Here is an 11,960-nt window from a genome sequence, read left to right on the forward strand (position 1 = left end):
GCATCAGACTTTGTTTGCTGGGAATGTAGTTTTCCTCCTAGTTCCTGATTTCCTTGTTGTGGGTGGATGAGAGATTTGGTACTAAGTGAATGGTTTTATGATATTCAACATGGTAGCAATTTTACTAAATCATAAACATAACCACTAAAAATATGTAGAAAAAGATCAATCTGGAGAGAAAATATTTTATATTATTATTATTATTTTTTAATAAACTAGACTGATTTATGTAGTTACATATGAACTTGAGTACATTGGTGTTATGTTAGGGTGTTTGTATGTCTCCCGCCATACACAGTATAGGTATTTAAGTAAATAATGTATTTTTTAAGCTGCAATAAAAAGGCAACTGATGAAGTAAATGTACTACTGGTATTTTTCCATATCTGCAGTTTTTCATGAAACCTGTATAGATTTTATTATTTTATTTTATTTTATTTTATTTTATTTTATTTTATTTTATTTTATTTTATTTTATTTTATTTTATTTTATTTTATTTTATTTTATTATTATTTTGTTTTGTTTTGTTTTCCCAACAGCTACTGCCTTTCTACAGCTGTTTTTCAGGTTTGTATCCTGTCTTGGATATCTTCCATACTTAACCTACTTGCTCAAGATTTTCCAGTACGTAAAAAAGACAAAGTAAACTTTCCTGAAGGTCTGCAGCCAAGTATGGAAAGGTGCCCAATAGCTAATGCCATGCTTGTCTGGAAGCTGTTGATTTGCTTCTTTCTGTTGTTTGTGTGCATTCACATCGAGCTCCTAATTGGACACATCTGCTCTCTGCAAAATAAAGTATCATTCGTGATGATTGCTTTGCCATCACACTTCAGAAAATGCATCTGCTGCTGATAGCTGGGCACCAGTTGGGGATCCTCCTCATGTCTTCCATTTCTCTATTGCTTTCAGAGAGCACCACATTATCAAATGTTTTTTGTGCTATTTGAATAAGTTATGAGGTGGACACGTCTGTTTTTACTCAGTTTTTTACTTCACTTTCCTTACACTGGCCTCAGGAGGCTGTGACAATGTTATTGTTTGAGTCCACAGCGCTGAAGTTCTCTCTTCACCACTGCAATTACTTTCTGTGTGTTCAGTTAACCTGTCTTATACAGAAGGTTGGGATACTGTGAATAATCTTCCCTTCCTCTTTTTTTTTCTTTTAATTCCAGTAATTTAGTACTCCATTTTTGTCACTCATGTCTAATACAACAATCTTGAGGAACTAATTTTATGTCTGAGTAATCTTCAGATCCAGTTACTCAACTAACTTTCACAATACCAATGTGCATGTTTCTGATTAACATTTGTTTACTCAAATTTGGCTATTGAAAATTAACTTCGTCTATGCTTCAAAGTAATCTAGCAGTTTATTATGGTTTTCTGATTTGAGTACTTTTGTTTTAAACATTTCTTTGGCAACAGAGTGTTGAAATTTCGGTGCACGGAAATTTCAAGCCACCACAGGAATTCTGTTTTGGTGTCTATGTTTTAAGAAAGGTATTGAAGTACTCAAAAGCTGTCATGCGAGAGACACGGGAAAGGTAGTGGCTTGACAGTCACCCTATGGAGTGAAGGCTGGGGAGAGCCTGTCTATTCTAGCTCATGAAAGAGCCTAAAGAAGCAACCTAAGCTAATGCAGTGACTTAGCAAACATAAATTAGGTCACAAAAGACCCTTCAGGTTAGCATCCAAAGCTTAATGAAGTCTAACACAACATCTAAACAAATCATAGAAGTTGGTCTTTTATTGAGAATTAATTCCAGGGATCCCCCTTGAGATGACAGTGTTTGATCATAACAATCCCTTTTGGCCTTAAAATCTACATGTTTAAGTTTGCTGCCCTGGTGGACTGGTGGGCATTGTGGACTGAGCTGGTGCCTTGTTATCAACTCATGTAAATTATTACCACCCTTATTACCACCCTTGGGCTGCTTTAATTTTAGCTAGTCATGGAAGAGATATTCATGTACAGAAAAGTAGCTGAATTTGGGGTGGATGAAGCTGTGAAGGTGGTGTCTCTATGTCTCTTTCTAGCAGCATGTGCCTACTGGTTTGCAGAAATCCTGGGCAGTGGTGCTGCCAAAAGGTCAAATCTCTGCCCATCTCACCAGCATTTTTCCCATCTGATTTGGCAGCATAAAGATCAGCCAGGCTGCCTTATGTCTCCTGGTCACTGTCCCTCTGGCACTGACTGCACAGAAAATGGGGGCTGCTTGGGACATCTTCAGGTTAGGTTCCCAAGGGCACCTTGTAACTGCTCAGGAAAAGAGCTGAAAAATCAGGAGGCAGAGGAAATATATGTGTGAGTTTCTGTTGCTTTTTCTCTCCTTCTCTTGCTCTCTCTCTCCACCATCAGGCTATGCCTACTATAGAATCAGGCCAGTAGCTGCTCCTAACAGCCTCACTTTGCATTTTTTGCTATTGTCACCGCACCAGCCAATCATGTAAAAAATGATATATTGACTTCACAGGTGCTTCTGTTTTGAACATGATTAAATAACTTTTTATTGTCATCTTCAAAGCATTTTTATGGTCATTTACTGAGTGAAAGGGGCTCTGATTTTGTGAGCATCTGCCAGAATATGTTTGATCCTGTCATCATTTCTTCAGAAAATCACGCGCCTGTAGCTAGAGTGCAAGATACGGTAAGTGCATGAATTGTCCATTGCACTCTGCACTTACAACACTGCCTTCATTGAAAATGATAACAACAGCAGGGGAGAGATCTTGGAAGTTAAGCTACCTGCTGTTTTCTCCTTGATGTTTGAGCTCTTGGATGCTGTATGAATCTCAGAGATGCAAAGAGCAGCTTCTATGTTGATGCCCTATTTTATTGGTTATTTAAACGTGGTATGTTGTTTGTAATTAGAGCTGACTGGAAAGGAGGGTTTCCATTTTGCAGGAGATGCCAGGTGTTTTGCTCTGTATCAGCACAGCAAAACCACAGCACTGATGGAAACCTGGGCCATGCATTTCTGCTGCTCTGCAGACCTCTGGTGGGCACCCCATTTTAAGTTTGCATGGGGACCCCAGAAACTGAACAGAATTCACATGTACCTCTCAAATGTCACAATCCTGCTGAATCAGCACTTTCCTGTGGGAAAAAAAAAAAGCCAGAGCACTCCCTGTCAGCATTATCTATCTATGCAACAGCCTTCATTGACCTCCATCTGGGTTTACAGTCCCTGTGCACATCAAAATAGAAGTACTTCTTGCTAGCTGAGTTAGGCTAGTAATATTGCATGGATGAAGCAAACAGAGTTACAAGTAGCACATCTTTGTTTAAATTTAGCAGTAACCAGCTGGCCACATTCTGTAGGAAGCAGGAAGGGAGGATTCATAGGGAGGGATTTGACGGAAAATCAAGCAGAGGCTATAAAAACATTTCTCTAAAATGGCAGGATAATGAAAAAGGGATGCCAAGCAAAGCGTTTGCTGATCATCTGTGTGTCACACTTATAACCTACTCCAGCTAGCTCAGCCCACAGTACAGAGGGGACGTGCAGGTGTTTGGAAGGATCACTTCCCACACATTATATTTTCTGCAGGATTCTTTTCTGCAGACATAATTATTTGTTATTTCATTACCACCCTCTGAGACGGGCTGTTAAAGTGCAAGGTGAAAAAGGCAAAAAGTGGGAAAGAAGAGTATGAGGGTGTCAGCATTAATGAAAGCAACCAAAATGAGGCTAATCCACAGCAGAGGCTTGACTCTCAGAGGAAACCTGTGGACTAACTGTTTACTTCTTTCCGTCCCTTCCATATCACTGTGTCCATCAGCACTGCAACACCTGTTTCTGGCTCTACCATCTCTGTTACTTTTGATGCTTTCACAACTGCCCTCTCCACCTTTGAAGCCATCATCTCCCTCCTCACAAAATTATCAATGAAGACATGAAGTTCATATTAATTCATTTTTCATGGAACAATTTGAAAGACAGATCTGAAAGACAAAAGAGATAGTTAACAATAATGGCTCTTGATATCACAACAAAATAGCTTCTCATATCAGGAAAGTAAAATTGTTTGATTTCAGGAATTCTATGATTTGATTGGAAATATCAAAGGAAGGAGACTGCAGGAGATATCTAACAAGCCTATGAAGATCTCTAATGGAGGAATATTTCTGCCTATATTAAGGTGTTTATCTGTGTGAATGTATGCCACTTTTTCAGCACCATAACACACAAGGATCAAGAATCAGTGAGTCCGATCTCAAAAATCATGCGGTCAATGTAAAGAATAATTTTTTTGTTTCTTTGTTTGTTTTATTTTTGCCTCACAGTTTCTTTTTGAAGAAAAATAATTTAGTTAAATTTTAAATGAGTTTTGTTTTATTTTTCCCTTTCAAATGTGAATGTTGAGCTCAGTGAGAACTAAAATTGCATGTATTTGTACATGCTGTCACTTTAAAAGTTGACTTCAAGAACCAGGACATTGAAATAATTACATTGGCAGTCCTGTCAAAATCACAAGAGTAAATTAATTCTGCATTTTCAAAAGTAAGACAACCCTGTTGTAAAATAGGTTGTCACTTGTGTGGTTACATTTCACTGGTTGTGCAAGGCTGGGAAGGCTCCTGGCTGTCAGTTTTCTGTCTACTCAGTATTATCACAAAGAGGTTCAGTAAATTCAGGTGGAATCTGTCATAGTAAGAGCTGAGTGGTAAATGAACTGTGGGAAGAGAAATACCTTGCTGAAATACTTCTTGAATTTATTTCTTGTTTCTTCTTTTCTTCTAATGGAGAAAGAGTGGATCAATACTTAAAAGCACTGTGTTACCAATTTGGTATTTCTGCACTTATTAACACACACCACTAAACAAACAAAGAAACAATCTATATTTGTCAGCACGGAGTTGAAAGACACCTGAATGCCATTAAAAGAAACTGGCCCATAAAGTCATAAATAAAGGGATCCGGAAACATTTTGAAGTGCTAAAGGGCTTGCTGCTTGTTGGATGCACAGTGACTGAAAGCTGAGATCAGAGGGACCTCTAGGTTCAATGTGCAGCATTCACAGTGAGTCCACTTGAGAACCGGTTATGAGAAATGGGTCCCTTGAAGACTGTTTGCTTACTATCACAGGAGGAAAGGGTCCGTGCCAGCAGGGAGGGTTGTCTTTGTCTCCTAGGCAGAAATCAGCTAGCAAAGCTGGAGTCTGGTGCCGCAAGAGAGAGGCTGGCTTGGAAGTGGGGAAGCAGGGGAAAGCTTGCTGAATGTTTCTAGGATTGTTCTCTGCTTCATACGTCCCATCTATTTGTTTTCATTCAGTTCCAAGGGTATTGACCCACTGGGTCATTTCAAACAACCTCCATGAAGCTGCAGGCAACTGTGCACTAAATGTGGAAAGATGTGCAGGACTACTGCTATGCACCTTTCACGTGCCAAAAGTCACATGGTGTTCTCCAGATTGTTTAGCACTTAGCACCTTAAGACACTTTGCACATTTTAGTAAGTGCTAGGCTTCTTATATTAACAGGTTGCCTAACTGCAACAGAACAGAAAATCAAGGGGCAAGAAAAGCAAATAAAATAGAGGAGAACATGCACATGAGATGTGAGAGATTAAAAAAGTAATACTGTGAGATGGATCCGAGTATATCTGACAGCATTCTTGCCATACTGCACAGAGCTGGGATGGGAAAGACCAGACTTTCTCTATACATTGTTCAAAGTGTCTGTGTACAGCAGATCAATCGTGTGCCAGACTGTGTAAGTAGAAAGTGTGGGCTGCATTAGCTATTTAATGTTTGGCCAAGGTTAATTCGCTGTACACTGTGGATTTGTGAATCCATTGTTCTAGTCTACGGAGACATCAGACTAAGGTATATGCAAACAATGGATGCAGACAAGCTTGGTTTCAGCTTGTTAAAAGGAAAAACAAAACAAAACAAAACAAAACAGTCAATTTTAGCTAGAAATATAAAGAACTGCCTTAAAGGAGCTTCTGTTTACCTAAGACAGATCAGTTTGAGCCTCAGCTTGAATATCATTGGTAGTGCCCCAAACAAGCATTGCTATCCAGTAGAAAACAGGGCATGTTCCCCAGTGGGGTGGCAAAATTTAGATATGTCCCTATTCCCACTCAGCAGACCTGTGTCTTTCTGAGCTGCTGCTTTGTGTTAGTGGGGACAAAACAAAAATCTGCATTGTCATGGGGTAGCTATATACACCTCTTGGGAGAAATGGGTCAGACATGACTGCTGCCAGGATGGGTGGCATACAGGTGAACTGGCTGAAGCAGCACAAGAAATGCAGCTCTTGACACAAACACCATACCTGCATGCTTTTGTGTGCTCTGTAACTGTGAAGCACTGCCACTGTACTGGCAGCCTTCAAACAGGTCCTGTTGACCTGATCCTATGCAGAGAATAGCAGCCTGAACCCAGCCCACACAGGCTGTTTGGGAAGTCAATCTTCTCCTTATAAAACCCGAAGACGATGAAGAAATTGACCCTTGCCTCCCACGGTGCCTCCCATGCTAGCTCACAAGACCGTCCAAAAGAGGTTTCCACTTACTTTTCTGGTTACACATCTGGGTGCCTTTGGCTATTTGATGTGATTTTGTGAAGCCAGAGAAGCACATATAGGGCAGGTTGTGTGGGGGAAGAATCTGTCTCAGAATATTTGCTGGGACTTCTTTCTTAACTGTTAAATATTGTACAGAGTAAAATGGTTGGGGTTTCTCCACCTTGCTAATCAGGAAAGAGGTAGATCGTAGCAATGAGACAATTATGAAAATCAGGAAGCAATTTAATTGTCTGAAAACAGCTTAATTAGAAAGAATATCATTTTCTTAAATGATAGTAATCATTTTCCTGGGGGTTAAAGAATAGCAGATCTTAACTACAGGAGAAAGTGCTATCAGAAACCAAATAACTGAAAGAATGATAAGAATAAATAAGTCCATCTTTCCTGATGCCCTCTGAAACATTACTCATACGGGAGCCTTTTCCTTTTTTTTTTTTTTTTTTTGTTTGTTTGTTTACTATGTAGATATACTGCCAGCTATATTTTATATATATATATATATATAATATTATTATATCATATATATTATATATATAGCACTATACATATATATATTGTGCTATCTATAGCACAATAATATCTGAGTTCCTCAGCAGCAGGAGGGCTCCACATTGGGATAGGAATTGTCTAAATGTATGTCAATGTACAGTCAGACCCTCCCTCACAGGCCAAAAAAGAACAAAAGCTGTGCAATAAGCAATGTAAAATCCTTGATTGCTTAAAAATACCTATGGCTATTGGCTTTATACGAATAATAAACATTAGTTTTCAGGGACAGAAGAGTGGAAGTGTATAGAGGATACCTGCATAGTGGTAAGGAATGTATTTTAGGTGGATTATCTGAGGATGTAGCGGTGTTGGATACTTAACACTTCTGAAAACTATTCTTTTGTACCATTAGAGGTGAATTTGGAAACCTAAATAGACAGTTTAAAAATCTTACTTTGACATGCAGATTTAGAATGATGGTTAAGGCCTGCCTCATTCAGAAAAGTCCTTAAGCAGCAGGTTACCTTTAATTTAAAGTTCATAGCATGTCTTGTGCTTGTCCAGAAGCTGTTTCTTAGGAGAGATAAATAATATTACATACACAAATACATTTAGATGTCTCTTCATTTGCAAAGTCAAACCTTCAAAAGCCAATATGTTCCAGAAATGAGGTAGTTCATTGGGCACATGCCATTTGCCCTGGCATAGTCTTTTATCAACTGATCACACTTAATTTCTTCTATGTCCTGTCAATAACAATACTTCAGGTGCGTTTCTGCAAGATGGCTGAGATAATCTCTCAGTTCTTTGCTGCTTGAAGTACCATCCTCTTCCCTTCTGTCTTTCTATCCCTGGCACCCCAAGTGTTGAGCAGAATGTGAGCTAAGTGGGTAGAAGAGGCAACCATAAGAAGCTGCCTACATTACTTTGAAAGACTGACCCTTATAAAAGACATTTGTATATTGTCACAGGAAAGTGATATATCAAGAGCTAGAAAAAACCCACATCCTACATAAGGAATAGGGAAAAGACAGTTGTGAAGCCTCGTGGCTGAAAGAAGAGCCAAGAGTTCAGTGGAAGCTGCCAGTACAACTATGAAAAAAGGCATGGGTAATCCTTGACTTTTAAGAAGGAGATGGAAAGTAAGAGAAATAAAGCAATTTCTCTCCACCTCTAGTTGATGAGATCAATGTTAGGTCACTATGTCCATTGGTTGTACACATATTTTCCTGCAATTTCCACATCGCAGGAGAGCATACAAACATAGGACACAGAGCAATACAAGAAAAAATAAAATAAAAGGACAAAAGTCTTTTAAAAATGTACATCTACTAGACTTAGCAGAAACAAGATTGCAAGATCATTTCATTACAGGGTAAAGATCTCTTTCCAGAGAAACATGAGGGTATTATGCCGATTTTTATGTGAAGAGACAGATGAGATTTTGTTGCTGAACCCTCTGCAATAAGAGAGCTGATCCACAGGATCAGCTGGGTTGTAAGTGTTCCTGGAGGGAAAAAAAAAAAAAATGTCTGTCTAGAGGAGGGCACAACAAAAACAAAGGCTGAAAGCGAGACAAATCTAAACTTGGAGCAAGGCACACAGTTGAAAATGTGAGTTTAAATAGCCAGGGTAAGGATGCTAAATGAAGACTGGAGACCCCTATGCAAAACATGTTTAAATTGCACTGAAATTGCTCAAGACTCATTACAGATCTTAACAGGAACATGAAATGACAGATGATATATAGGAGGCTGGACAATATGATTCACTGCATTTTGGTTTTATTCTTGTCTGTGTAAATCTGTGCAGGAGCAATGCTAAAGGGTGAATCTGTGGGGCACAGCATGGCACTGAGTCCCTTTTTGCAGACTAGATCCTAAGAGTGTGTGAATAGGAAAGGCCTGAGGAGAACTGCAGAAAAGAGAACCTAACCCTGCTTCCCAAGGCAAATTCTTACTCAAGCATTGCATCTTAAATCTTAACCTTCCCACTCAACCATTGTGATTGGAGAAGCTGTTGTTTTGGCTTGTATTTCTTATTGTAAATCAGGTTCTTTTTCAGGCTGAGTAGCACCTTTCACCAGCAGTGCTCAGGCTGAGACTAAACATCCTACTTGTAGACTAAGTCACTACTTAATGCAAGAATGGCTGTGGCAGAATCTGGCTGCAGCACTGCTCTTGTGTTGAGGAGCACTTTAGTCACCATCAGGCCTTGTTTGTTTTCATCAGAGAATCACTTACAGAGTCAAGAAGTTCTTCATACAGGCATGCAAGATCTAGGAAAAGATATTATGCAAAATGTGTCTTAAATTACATAGAAACAGGTCTTTTTAATCCATGCAGGTTCTTAGCTAGTTATGTGAATGCTGCACTTTAGCATTTATCCCCCATACTTTTTCCTGCCTGGGGACAGCATGCCTAGCTCCATGGCACAGAATACAAAAAGCTCCTCTGACACTCAGAATCTCACTGAATTATTCTAACACACTGGTGCAAAAGTATCACTTTGGTTTTCCAAACTGCAGTGGTGGAATTCTCCCAACCCATCTCCCACGCCCACCCCCACCCCCACCCCCACTTTTTTTTCAGTGAATTTTTAATTGTTTATCTCTCTTTCTGAAGTAGAGCAAGCTTTTCGTTGGTATTTTGAAGATCGTTGTGGAATAAGTTTGTAAATATTCCTCATGGAATCCAAGGACAACCACTCCTTGAAAAGAAGCTGTCTCTGTGGAAACCAAGGGAGAAGCACAGAAGTAGGAAGGAAGAGGAGTGAGTCCCAGGAAGTCATTCACAATACACATGCCTCGAATGCTACCTGAGACTGTGCTGTCTCTGAAAGTAAATATCTCACTAGGGAGCTAGTGCCACTGAGTTCTTACCTCACATGTAGTAAGAAAGTCATGGTGGCAACAGCTCTTCTTAGTGGACTCACTGCAATGAAAAGCGTGATTAACTGACAGACAAAACAAGGCAACCTGAGAGAATCTTTGGGGATGTTAGATTTCCACAAATAACTTTTGATAAAATGTGGTGAGATTCAGCAGAGACTGGGAAAAGCTCCTTATTGCACAGACTCTGAGCTCACAATGACTCAGCTGGGAAAATAGAAGGAGAGGCAGAAACTATCAATGTAGCATGGAAGCAATATAGGATGTACAAGCCTCAATATGATATGGCTGTTCAGGTGGAATAAAAAATATTCCAGAGGTTAATCCCCACTCCTATGGCCAGGCAAGAAAACATAAAGGGGTTCAGCAGTTTATCCTTCTAGAACAAACTTTATAAAGTGGATGCAGACTTTAAATGAGAAGACTTAGGCAAAGCCAGAGGATGGCTAGATTAATATCTCATGAAACATTTACATGGAACAATATTAGGTCTGGTAAGATTGAAGTGAGAAGCCTGGCCATATAAATCTGACAGGTTTAAAATGTCTTAAAAAGCCCTTGTGATCCTGGGAAGAGGATAGAGCAGACTGGTTTCTTCGTAAAAGCAGATGCTTCCTGGAGATAGCTATTCCAACTTTGGGAGGCAGCTTCATTGAGGATATTAAACAAGAAGCTTGAGACATGTTGCAGTGTTCAGACCACTCACTTCACAGTAAAATGAAGATTACCCTGAGCCAAATGATAACTTTCCAAAGTACCTGCCCTGAAATCCTCAAGCACAATGCCAAGCAGCAGAGCATATTTACAATGATGCAATGTACAATGATGATCTGGTGAGGCATCCCCATTTTCCAGAGTGATTTCTTAATTCAGTTTGGCCAGGCAATATTATGCCACTATTGTCTAGTTGATATATTTTGGAATTAAAATGGGATGAGGAGAAGTCAGCAGCAGGATTGTGTCATCAGTAAGGGACAGTGAAAGGGACAAGGTTTTGATTTTTTGGAGGTAATTAGGCCAATAGGCATCTGGCCTTTTAGTCTTTTCCAGAAGGCTACTCACCTCCTTAGTGAGTGTTGACACCTCTGAAAAGCCCTGTGAGTTTCTCAGAATATGCAAGAGACAGTCATTCTAACTTTTTTTTTTTTTCCTGCATTTCAGTTTTCTTTTTTCTTTTTTTTTCTTTTCTCTTTTTTTTTCTTTTTTTTTTTTCATTATTTTGACCTTCATATTTCATCTGAAAACACTCACAACTTGATATATATGTTTTTTTTTCTATTATGAACAGCATGTTTTTTTCAAAAACATTGAAAGTGAGATCGTGTTCAATGCAGCAAATATATATGTTCTCCACACGGAGTATTTAAGTATGTAAGTTTTGTCATACTTCTACAATATCCCTCAAAAATAGTGGAAAAGTTCCCTTGACTTAACTGCGTCATCTGGACCCTGTACAAACTTCCTAAAGTAAAAAGATGAATATCCCGTGCATATAGTGTCAGCCTCACATCCAGAAAGTAAAGACTCTATGCTAATTATGAAAGATACTTCCCAAGAAAATGAATGCAAGTTATACTTAAAATGCTCAGTTACAAAATCTATATAGGTTATTATATTCTACTGAAGTACAAAGGAAGTGATCTGATTTTGCGTGAATTAAAAATGTTCATATTATGCAAAAATCTCTAGCTATATGCCTAATCCCCTAGAGGGCAGTATGACCTAAAAATAAATTAAACTGAACCATGCAATTAGTATTTTTCAAACACTGTTTAGGTTAAATAAAATTGTTTCCTCCTTTCTCTGACAAATTGGCACAGAGGTACAAGAAATAAGGAGATACTTACAATTTCCTTTTTTTTTTTTTAGAAAATAAGTGTAACAAAATGAGCAGTATTACCCTGTGTTAATTTATTTAGCTCACATAATACATATAGTTAATTTCACAAACTATCAAAGCTATGTGTATTATACTTAAGTATTCTCTCATATGGTTTCCTAAGAGTGGTTTTGCAGCTAGAATTTTGGATGGTCTCGATCCCCCT

The sequence above is a fragment of the Anas acuta genome, chromosome 5 (genome assembly GCF_963932015.1).
Source record: "Anas acuta chromosome 5, bAnaAcu1.1, whole genome shotgun sequence".
Lineage (NCBI taxonomy): Eukaryota > Metazoa > Chordata > Aves > Anseriformes > Anatidae > Anas > Anas acuta.